Source organism: Tyto alba, unplaced genomic scaffold, assembly GCF_018691265.1.
Source record: "Tyto alba isolate M040663 unplaced genomic scaffold, T.alba_DEE_v4.0 Super-Scaffold_22, whole genome shotgun sequence".
NCBI lineage: Eukaryota > Metazoa > Chordata > Aves > Strigiformes > Tytonidae > Tyto > Tyto alba.
The window spans coordinates 24,485,619-24,497,814 of NW_024881296.1; positions in this window are offsets into that span (position 1 = coordinate 24,485,619).

Sequence of the window (12,196 nt, forward strand, 5' to 3'; positions counted from 1 at the left end):
CACTACTCCTACTGGTACTGTTTCTAACCTAGCCCAGGCAAAGCGGGTTAAGCACTTAATGCATTCAGGTGTTTGGTTTCCTTGTTTTTCCACCCAGAACATTTTGACAACTGCTGTGACCGTACACTCACAGTTATTCACCCATTACACTACAATGATTTGTTGCTGGCTGCAAACTCTCCAGGAGTCAGTTGATTTGATTTACCTCCCAGAGCATCCCGAAACTAGTGTAAGAGGGAGCCGACATGCATTGGACCTTCAGCCTGACCGCACAAAGTGCAGCACAGATCCTTGCCCCAGGTACAGGCAGAGGATGTGGTGCTAGAGTCATAAACTCACACTAAAAGGACATTACAAAATATACTGATAAATCGTTATCAAAGGAGGTTGCACAACGCCTATTAAATTCCTCTAATAGGCAATCTAATCATCACTCTGCTTGGTTTTTAATGTCTGGGCACATTATTTGTGAAACTATACCTTCTACTACAAGAACAGAAGAAAGGTTTCTTCTTGTTTCCCTTCTGTCTTGGGCAGGGGGGCAGCCAGCAGGCGATCGATCCATCGCAAGGGTGTTGCAGGACCTGAAGGCCACGCACGCGGTTTTGGGTAGCAGTGCCATCACTGTGCAGGCACAGAAGTAAACCGATAATCCCCTAATTTGTATTAATTCAACATTACCTCTCCATCAGCAGCACTCTTTTGCTTTGGGATTGAAAGCAGCGGTGGGAGTTTGGAGGGAGGGTTGTTCCCAGTTTTAAGTTATTTGGTAGTCAGTGCGGTAGAAGATGACAAGGATACGTGGAAAAAAAAAACACCCACAGCTCCTCCTGGTCCAACTCGCGGGGCGCCAGTCTCTCCGGGCCTGCCGCAGGAGCTCCTCCGGCCCAGCTCCCTGTCCCTCCTCCCGCGCCATGACCGTCCCCTCACGGCCCGCCGGCCTTCCCCGCGGCCACCCGCCCCGCCCCGCCCCGCCCCGCCCCGCCCCGCCGTGAGGGCGGCCCCCGCTCCGCCTGAGCGGCCCCTTCCCGCCCCTCCCCAGGCACCGCCCTCATGCCGCCCCCCTTCCAGAACATTCCAGGCGGCTGGTGTGGGGGAGCGCTGGGGCCGCCAGCCCCCGCCCAGCTCCTCCGCGCCCGGGGCGGTGTTTTAGCTCGAGGACGGTTTTCGGGGAGCCCCCGTTTACCTCAGCACAGGGTGAGTTTCTCCTCCTCTCTCCCCCCGCTTACATTTCATCTGCACTCAAACGCATAATTCAATTATCGTCAGCTTAAATTTATTGTTTAAAATGGTACTTAGGCTTAATGCTTTTCCAATACTTCTTTGTCATTCGAAATCAATTCATAAAACTCTTTACACGTACTATTTAAATTAACTTTAATTCGAAGCCGTAGCAGAATCAATATTTAGCAGGTTTCTGCAATCTGTCCAAGTCTATTTACATAGGGAGAGCGCTGCCCGCGCTGCCGTGGGTGAGGCGGGAGCGGCCGTCGTGCTGCCGCGGGGCTCCCCAGAACCGGCCGGGGAGCTCCGGGCTTTTGGGGCGGCCGTCGTGCTGCCGCGGGGCTCCCCAGAACCGGCCGGGGAGCTCCGGGCTTTTGGGGCGGCCGTCGTGCTGCCGCGGGGCTCCGCACCCCCAGACCCGCAGGTGCCACCGAGCGCTGCAGCCCCCAGGCGTCACGCCACCCTCACCCACCTCCTTTCCTAATCAAATGCCGCCAGTTGGATAATATCGGTGATTCCCTAAAAAGTCCGTCTCATTTAATTTTTTTGCCTGCTCAGAACAGAATCAGGGTAATTTTTTGTTTGGTGCACTCAAAATGGAGAGGCAGGTATGAAATCATATGTGTATCTTTTAATCTTTTTTTTTTTCCCTTTCACTAGGATGTGTTTATATGAGAGCTCTATTTATGACCAAAGCTTTTGTCATCACTCTTCGATAACCCAGCAGTTAACACACTGTATCAAACCTAAGAGTATACAAGAGCAGTTTGTTCTAATTTAAAAAAATTCTTTTAGTTCATAATGAAATAAATATGAGTAGTAGTCATTCACTGAAAGAACCATTTTATCATCCTTAAACTATTAAAAATTGAAATCCTCACCTCATGTTTATAAGTACCTGGTAATAGGTGATGTTTTAAGACCCTTTCAGTGGAATGGTGATACATTATAAACACACCCCTTCATTTTCATAGAACCAAAAGTTGAAAACATGTCTTCTGTTCCAAAATTCTTTGGCTGATAAGGTAACTGATAATATTTATTACGCAACAGTCAAGATGAAACAATTATTTTGCTATAGTGAATTACAGAGAATGCAAGCAGACCAATCATCTAAACATAAAATTTAATTTTCTAATTGGTTTGTAGACAGTGGTGTGTTTACTAGCATTAGTATCAGCATTGTCAGCTGTAGATAAGTCAGCATTAAAAATGCGTGATATTACTATATCTTCACATCTTTTGAACAATCTTTTCGCAATTTCAGTGCTGTTTTGAAATAATCAAACAAATAATGACCCATTCCCCCTTTAACTGTATGGTAACAAACAAAGTGTTGCAGTATTTTGATATTTCTGTGGTTCAAAGCATATGGTGGCTGCAGATGAGTATATCAAGCATATCTTGATTTTTTTTTTTTTTTTTACTAGAAAGAAAACAACATAGTCACAGCAACATACAACAGAGAAAATTATAGAAGTTTTCTAAGTATATAGATAAAAACTGACTAAAATAACAAAGGTCTCTGTAAGGCTCTTGGATCTAAGACTAGATGAAAAAGGAGACTGCTTTCTATCTGAACTTCTTCCGCAACAGCTTAATTTGAAAGATCACAAGCTGGTATGGATCTGTGTTCACACCTCACATCCCAAGTTCTGCTCAGATGTTCCCTTTCAGCCACAGCACCCTGTGCGGACTGACCGGCCTTATAATGCTCTTTCACAGGCATTAAAAGGTTTGCAGCACTCTGAGCCTCTCCCTCACTCTTCCTTTCTCTAAACTGGAGGAGGACTGACAAGAATTTGAAGGACTACAGGGCACAAGTGGGTCTGTGGCTTGGCAGCTGCAAACAGCTGTAGCTGTGCTTGCTCTTACAAAGTTACTTCCAGTGTTAATCATGTTAACTCAAGCCAGCCTTGCAAATGGCATCACCACTGGAGTTGTGGGTTCTCTGGATTTTGCATCAGATATTGCATCCTTCACATTAAGAGAACTTCTGTATTTTAGTAATTCATTATGAAGGCTGCATCAAACTAATGCAGACTAAGAGTAAGCACAAATAACTACACTGTGTTTTCAGTACAGAAATTTCTATAACTGAGATTTTCATAACTTGAAGTGAGATTTCTATGACTCTAAATTTATTTCCCATATTCCAGAGAGTATTTTCAAATTTTGAAGCAAGCCTTGTATAAAGGTAGGAGGTTGTTTTATTAAGACATAGGTTGCAAGGTAATTTGAAATTCTGAAACACTGGTAAGAACATTAGGTAACTTATCTGCAACGCAATACTAACTGAGACTTAATATAATACAAAACCACATGAAATTAATCACAATAATAACCTATACTGTTTTGGCAAAAGATTTCAAAGGTATTAAATGTGATCAAAGCAAAACAGTTAATTCAGCTGTTTTGTTCTGAATGTTTCCCCTAACAAAAAAATATTTGAAAGCAGTAACTTTTTGCAAAACTTCTCAATTGCAGTGAAAGTTCAGTCCCTGATTGAGAAAACACAAACTTTCATCCAGAAAAAAGCGTGTTAACTAGCCCTCAGCTGGGATAGGAATAACAGAAGGAGCTAAGGGACATCATGCTGGAGAAGCTTGCTAAAACCCTGCCATTGGTACTCCCTAAACAATGATAAATGTTACTTCAGGCAAAGAAAAGGCAAATGAACATTGCAATACTCTCAACAGAACTAAACACGCTACTGCCAAGGCATCTCCATTTTTCTAGGAATTTCTCATCAGCTGTACAAATTGTACGAGCCACGTTAGCATAGCAGTAGGTAACCAGCCATACCTTTGCTTCACCTAGTTACAGCCTTAGGGAATTCAGAGCTTTACTGTTCCCTGCTGGCAAAGGCTCTTTGTCTTATTGGCACATTAACTCACTTCTGGCCTGCCATATATTTTAGTCTAGCTGACAACATTCGTATGACCATAAAATCAATCAATAGCCTCTGATTCTACTGAAGTTATGCTAAAATATGCAACGTGCCATAACAAAGCTTCTCATTTGCCACTGCCCTTCAGGTAAGCTGTAGGAATTCACCTTCACAGTCAGAGGGTGCGCAGAAACTTCTGTACGCCCCCGTCCCCCGCGCTGGCCTGGGAGCTGGGGGAGGGCAGCTGCCTGCTGGTTTTCTCACCTGCTGCTATCGGGCTGTAACGGGGGGCAGGGGGCTGCTGCTCCCCACCGCCGGGGCACTGGCAGCAGGGGAAGCCCACCGGGGCAAACAGGCACAGCCCCTGGGTGGGCTGAGCAGGACCAGCTCGGGGAACGCTCTCGTGGGCAGCAGGGAGGGCCCAGCACAGCAAGGAGTGAGGCTGGGGGCAGCCAGGCGTCCATTAACAGAAATAAATGCTCCCAAGGGACCTCGGGGCAGGACCTCCGGCCGCACAGGAGATCATGAAAAACTCATGGACTGAGAGCAAAGGTGAACATGTTTTTCCTGCACTGCTCCTCTCCCAGAAGGACCTGTCCCACAAAAGCCCAGAGGACACAGGAGAGATGCTTACTCACACTTTTTTTTTTTTTAAATCTGTTTAACCTGGACGATCAGGTTTTTTGAAAGGTTAGCCTGTTTAATTTCAATGAAGTTTCTCCCATAGTAAATCTGTGATGCCACAGAAACAGAAATGATTCAGAGGTATGGAATGGAACTTGGAAATGCTGATCAAAAAAGTAACATCGTGATAGGTTGTTGCAGACTTAAATACTTGCTGAATTTTTGTATCACAGAGAAGCTTAACCAAAAAAAAATTTTCCTAGTGTTTTTGTGCCATCCTTCTGCCCACAGGCAACACCCATGGCCATTGAACACCTCTAGATATCCTGGCTTTAGAAAGTATTTTCCTATTTTCTGAAGCTAGTTTTAAATGATGTGACATAATGAAACATTGAAGTTATAAAGATATGTCCGTATGGGTTTTTTTCATTTTTCACTTGATGTTTCTGTTCTTTCTGCAGACTTTAGAGTAGCTATATCAGAAGTGTAGAAAGTAACATTCTCAGTGTGGATTGCTTGCTTCTGGCTTCTTATTTCTATCTTATTTTTCACTGAAATTCAAACAAACACAGCCTTCATTTGATAAGGTACTTACCATACAAAATAATACTAAAATGAAGGGGGAAGAATCCTTTGAACTTCAACAGAGAGGTGAGAACTTGACATTATTTTTGTCTTGGGCTTGAAAAAAATCTCTTTAAAAAGAGCAAGGAATGTCAAAGGAAGCTTCAGTCCAACAGGCTTTTTTTTTTTTTTTTTACAGCATAAAAATTAAGTTTTCAAACTCTTTTTGTTCTCATCTAAGTAATACATTACATTTGTTTAAATAACTAAATGTATAAATAATAAACATTTTGTAAATCTTCATCTGAAATAGATTGAAAGAAACTCTTTGAAGTGCGAATAGTTCCCCCCATGGCCCCCTCCCCCAAATCTTCAGATCTTGCAGAACGCTTTGCTGATTCCCCAGAGGCACTTTCAGTCCATTGAAGATTCAAGTTAAAGTAAAGAAAGATGTTTAAATGTTTTAACTGAATTTTTGGGGTAGCAGTAAATTAAAACTCTACATATTTCAGTTTCCCAGACTTTCACCGCTCTGTTATTTAAGCTTCAAAGTTCAATTCACTGAAGAACTATTCATAATTTATAGCTCGACTGAGGATCTCTTTCCCTTATTTGGGTTTTAGTTCTCAGGCAAATGGAAGAGACAGATGTGAGCAGCCTGTATGTGTATGCGTTGTTTGTGAAAAACACCCTGAGGCAAGGTATTCAAACCTGACTGTTAGGTTAGTGGGATTCTGCTTTGGAAAGCTCACCTGGAGACATCTGGAAGGTGCTCGACCCTTTTGGAAGACCAACCACTTTAAAACATTACTTATTTTGTACCTAAAAAGCTTTATGAAAATCTTGTCTTCCTGGGGATCTAGTCCCAGTATTTATCCACAAAAGAGAGTCTCATCAGAAATGTTTCTGTGTTGACCAGTACGCATACTTCAGTCACAGTAGTGGAGTCAGTCTGTGGATTAACAGTGAATTCTTGCATCTTTATTTTTCCTAAATCTCCATGAGCTGTTGGCAGTGTGACAACATGGGTCTGGGGCTTGGAGGAGGAAGGAGGGAGATTATGAGATGCGAACTCCTATTGTGCAGGAACTAGGTTCCAATCATAAAGTTCTTGATTCTTGCGAGCAGGGCAGATGCCTGTGCAAAGCCCCATTTAAGTTAATGGGATTCTGCATCGGTCGATGAACCTGCATTTGTACATCAATATAGGATCAGAGCTTGACATTTCTCCTAGAGAAAAGCAGTCGAGTCGCTCTGTAATGCTAATGCTTTCTGGTCACTGCTATCTAAGCCTAATTTGATCAAACTAGTGGAAAAAGATACTCTGGGCTATTAAACCTCCTCAGCTACCCAGGCCCAATGACCTGTGCTTTCTCACACTCATGGAAATATCAGCAAGCTGAGCTTTATTATTTATTGGATTAGAAATAATTAAAAAGAGCAAGAAAATTATTTTTATTTAAAAGTGTCAATTTAGGAAGGCTTTTAAAAATAGTGTTTATAGGAAAAAGCAAATGCATATCATGTTAGCATTACTGATTAGTTTAAAACATTGAGTATAATAATCCATTACTTTAATTAGTTTTCCAAATTGCTGGCAAAAATAACAGAGAGATGCTGTCTGTGGAGAGGTAAATGCTTCCTTGTAATTGTTTTGGATTTTGCTGTAACCTTTAATGAATTTATTCTTGTAATGACAAGAACATTATTTTTATTCCCGCACTTATGTTGGGGAAGTTCACATGAAAGAACGAGGCATCTGGGAACTCAGCAGAGTTTTGCTTTGACAAATGACCTCATTGACCACGTTGACAAACACTGACTGTACTGACAAATGACCAAACCGCAGATGTTCATGTTGCATGCAGCTCTGATTTAAGCCATCACTACCTACCAATTGCCTGTTGCTGCCCCTTTCCCGCAGCTCTGCTGGGGAGCCATTTGTGTGAGCTTTGCCTCAGCTGCTTCAAATAAAAATGAGCCAGGAAAACTCATGCTGCATATTTCAATGGGTTGTGCTAGGTTGGCTGATTTTGCCTTAATCAGATGACCCAAGCTTTCATACAAACTGCTGCAGCAACAGCAGAACAGCAGTGATCCTTCCCGATTAGGCAGTTGGCTGCCAGCCTTGGTCACCATGGTGTGTCACGAGAGAGATCCATTCCCACCTGTTTGTTCTGGGGGCCTTCTCCTCCCTTCCCGGGTAACATTTAAATACCATTCACACTCCCTGCTTCCCTGAGGCAGAAATTCTCAGAACTGGAGGCCATGCACTCCTTTTGCAAAGCAGTAGTCATTTGCTCACTCCTCTTTATTTCCAGGGAATGCATTCCGTGTGAAGGCAACACTCTGTTAGATACTGTCCTAACGATTCCTTTAAGCATTTGCTAGTGGTTGCCACAGGGATAGACACGAGCCAAAGTTACACTTGCATCAGGAGGGTGGGCAGGATTTTTGTGAAGAAAGCACAGGGGTGCAGGTAACAGAGAGGTAGAAGGCCTGGGTGAGGGAAGTTCTGCATCACCTGTGGAAGGAGAAAGCTGAATCATGAAGGGGCCACGGAGTCAGCTGAGATGGGAAGTGGAAGCACTAGTAAGTGTGCACCAGTATTCTGATCTGAGAAGAGAGGACGTTCCAGTTCCTAAAACATGCATCTCTAGTATACTGCCACATCCCTTGCATTTCTGGGACACCGTACAGCACTCACACTTCCTCTGAATATTGATCCTTTGATCCACCAAGCAGACTTAACCTGTGTGTGGGGTAAGAGAAGAGGAGAGAGGACATGGTACTGTGCAAGCTCATGCTCTCCAGCAGCAGGACACCACATCATCTCCTGTTCTGTGGCTAGAGGCACCAGATGCATCACCCTTACTAACCACAGTGCCTTCACACGTGTCTTGGAAGATGTGAGAAGGGAGGCAGAACACGTGAATGTGAATGACAGAGGGAGGTCAATCCCTGAGACTCCCTTTTTGTAAAAGTAAGAGCTTCATTTTGAAAAGGTCCATGAGCAAGGAGTACTTTGCTCTGAAAATAAACAAATTCTGAAATTGCCTTGTGCTATGCAAAATGATAGTGTAACTAACGTTCATCTTAATGCAAATTCACTGAAATCTTTGCTAAGTTTCCCAATGGCTGCTTTGCGATAAAGCAAATGGTACAGGGAAAAGTCTTTTGATGCTCATTTGTGCATTCATATAAGCATCAAATGAAAGCCAGCTATTCCATGGATTTTCTTAGTTTAAATATAGTGTTGTAATTTCAGGGTTTAAATTATTATTTTTTTTTTAATATCTTCTCAAAAAATACAGATTTTCATTGGTAAGTAGTTCTCATATTAAAGAAAACATTGGTTTGGATATAAATGTTACCCTGCAGGTTTCAGAGAGGCCTCTGCGTTCTGGGGGGAGGGGAGGAAGAGGGAGAAGGAACTGCTGTTTAGGGGAAGGGGAGAGTAGATTTAGGATGCTGGAGAAGGGACGTAGCTAATACGGCTAGAGAGAAATGGATAGGAAAATACCATGTGCGTGAGAGAGAAATCTGTTTATTGTTGGTCCTGTTTTTGCCCTGTGTCAAATGTCTGGAGAACTGGCATTTTCCAATGCTGTTTAGTGCAAGGTCAATGATTATTAAAGCATCGTGTCTGTGATTTTCATGCTAGGTCCCCCATTCTCACCTCAGTTGCTGCTCTCTCAGTTCTGTTCTGCTCTAGCATCCTGCCTACCCTGTTTATCCAGCTCATGTTTTAAAGCCTGTAGGTGATTCCTGCCCTTCATAGATGGCATGAAGACAGTAAAATTTTTCTTTCCCATTCTTGCTTATTCATGACTTTGCTCAGGCTTTCTGACAATGCTTCAGAACAAACAGTGGTAGTACAGATCATTACTAGTCTTGAAAATAAAGCATGTCAGAAATTAAATCAATGCAGATAGTCTTTCTGTGGGAATAACTTTTCTCACCTCAAAGCAATTTTCGGCCTTTCTTTGTATTTATTGATTATGTCTTTTCCTTCCACCGTTACTTTGCCTTGTCATAATGTCCTGTTATTCTTGTACTCTGTTTTGACCTAATTTAGGACAATATACTGAGAGTCTGAATACAGCTATTTGGGTGTGGTACCAGAGAGCAGAGCTTATTCCTGAGACTACTTACTGCAATGTGTTACAGAGTGCACAGCATGAAAATAAATCTTGCTTTGCTTCATACAAACGGTGTCAGTATGAGAGGTTTGCAATACTGCAATTACTTCCATGTAGTATGAATTTCTCTCATATTCCAGGTCCTACAGGATCAAGGGGCAAGGATCCATGTCTTGTTACTGTATAGTAAAATACCTTGCGCATGTTGGGTAGGCATAAATAATAGATGACAACCCTTGCAGGGCTTCTTCCCACACTAACTAGGACTGGTCTGTATCTATAGTCAGGCGTGTCTTCTTTGGTCTCCTTATGGTGACAGAACTACTTATCTTTTTGGTTCACTAACCTTAATAATATACAAAGAGATATTTGGAAACATAAGTGCATTTCTAAGCCTACGTAGGGTGTCATTACTCTGAAACTGATTCACAGAGCATCCATACTGTGTGGTATCACAAATGCTCCACTGAGACAGAGTGTTAGAAGAGAAAGAAGGTTTTGTGTTGACATTAGTTGGAGGAGAAATGGGAGTCACAGGAATGGAAGAGTAATAAAACAAGAGGATGAGCTTAGAGACTGCAAATAGATAAGCTTTGTAAAAGACTAGAGGGAGAATATAGTCCTTCTTTCTTGTGTGAAGGAATAACCTGAAAGCATCCTTTAGACCTTTAATGATCATCAAATGCACAGACAGTAGTCAATAGGAAAGCAGAATTTCCTGGTTAGCATTACACACATTTGCTACTTTTCATCTGAAGAAGCTCCAGAAAAGCTCTGATGGCAACAACTGTCTGTCCTAAGGCATTTAGCAAGGGAGGGACATGTCACTTCCAAGCAGGTCCTGATTCAGTACCGCCTGAGCATGAAGAAATGAAATACTGTCTGTAAGAATGTGTGGCTCCTGTTGCTTCATTTGCACACTGCTCAGGTCTCAGATCTATTAACACAGCTCCAGGAAATCTTGAATTTCAAATGGCTGACTGCATTGAGCTTTGCACTTGACTAATCAAGTCAAACATTGTCTGCTAATCAGATTTACAGGTGTGAACCTGTCAGCATGTGGGGATAGGCCACGTAAACAAGCGAAGAGATTCAGATAGCTGCCCAGCAGTATCTGAAATTACAACTTGACCAAGAGGGCTGAGTATTGGATTCCTTGGCTTCAAGCACACTAATACATGGACTGAGTGAATTATCCATATTTTCTTCAACATACTGTGCTTCTGATAACTGATACTTTAAAAATTCTGTTCCTTGAAAAAAAAAAAAAAAAAAACGTAACTTCAGGTAGTCCATATTCTTTGATAAGCTGTACTTTCAAGTAATATGCCCAAAATCAGAGGCAAAACCAAAGAATTATTGCCAAAGGAGGAAGATGATGTGAGAGATTAAAAATGGAAACGCTATTAAAGAAGAGGCACTCTTCCTCTTGTACTGTTTACAGACAGACATATTACGTACACAGATACTTACTAGGGTTCAGGGATTTTACAGATAGCCTGGGAGTTATATGTGTGACAGTATTCCGTCTAGGTATTTCCATGCTTTTTCTTGCTATGGCTTGTCTTTCTAGCTGCATCTCATAAAGCCAAGAGTTTTCTGCAAACAGAACTCATTTTGGTTGTGCGCTTTGGACACTTAATTAGCACAACAATGCTGCAGTCTCACCAAAGAAAAAGTTACTGTAAAACTTTTGGAAAGCAAATCAAAGTATGTTTACCTTAAAATGCTTACAGAGGCATCTGTAAATGGTGTATAGCATAGTACCCCAATTCAGACTTCATCTACAGTTTCCTTTGATTATACTGTATGATCAAACTTGTATGTTTTAATAACAACACATTACTTAATATCTCCTATCTTTTCTGGGGGACAGTGTTGCCTTCCTGCTCCACGTGTCACAAGTGGATGCTTTAGGATGCTGATCTAAAAGGAGTAACAAATGTAATTTAAACCGTAAGGCATTGAAAAGTGCTTCCCATCTATGAGAAGAATCATTAGATATGGTTCTGGGTAAAATACATTTCTAGAAAATGTTCCTGAGTGTAGCTGTGGTTCTGCTAGATGGACAAACCTTGCAGGTGGGATAGAAGACACCTCTCTATTTATCAAATGTGCAAAGGGTTTAACTATTCTATGCCTACAAAGAATAGCATGACCCATAGTCTACCATGTTTTACTTTATTCTTCACTATAAAGTTGCTTTTCCTGCAGTAAAAAGGAGTTCTTACTGTTAGAACTGATGGCAATATTTAAACAGTGAATTCTTCCAACAAAGGCTATCAGCAGGAAGCTAACTACACGTAGAAGCAAGTGCCTGCCAGCATAGAGATGGAGAGATAAAGATGGGCGTGGGTCTCAGTCCATTCGCTTTTCACTCCCTCTTCAAGTCTAGTTTGCCACTGACAGAGGCTGCAGTGGAAGAGGGCCACCCTTTGCATGTAACCTACACAAAGGTTATTCTACCCATGCTTTGGTTGGTGACAACCTTTTATGGAGCTTTTTTTACATACAGAATTTACTGTGCTGAGATCTGAGACATTTCACTATATCCTGCAAGGAAGATTACAGATTGCAAGTTTAATTGAGAAAGACTGACTATAAACTGATCCCAAGAATTGCTATTACTAATTACATTTCTCCTTTTGTAATTAGCAAACTCTGAAATATTTTATACATTAGGTGTTTGCCCACCTAAAGGAAAAATATAATATGTTTTCTGGGGACAAGAATAAAAATTATATTTAAAGGT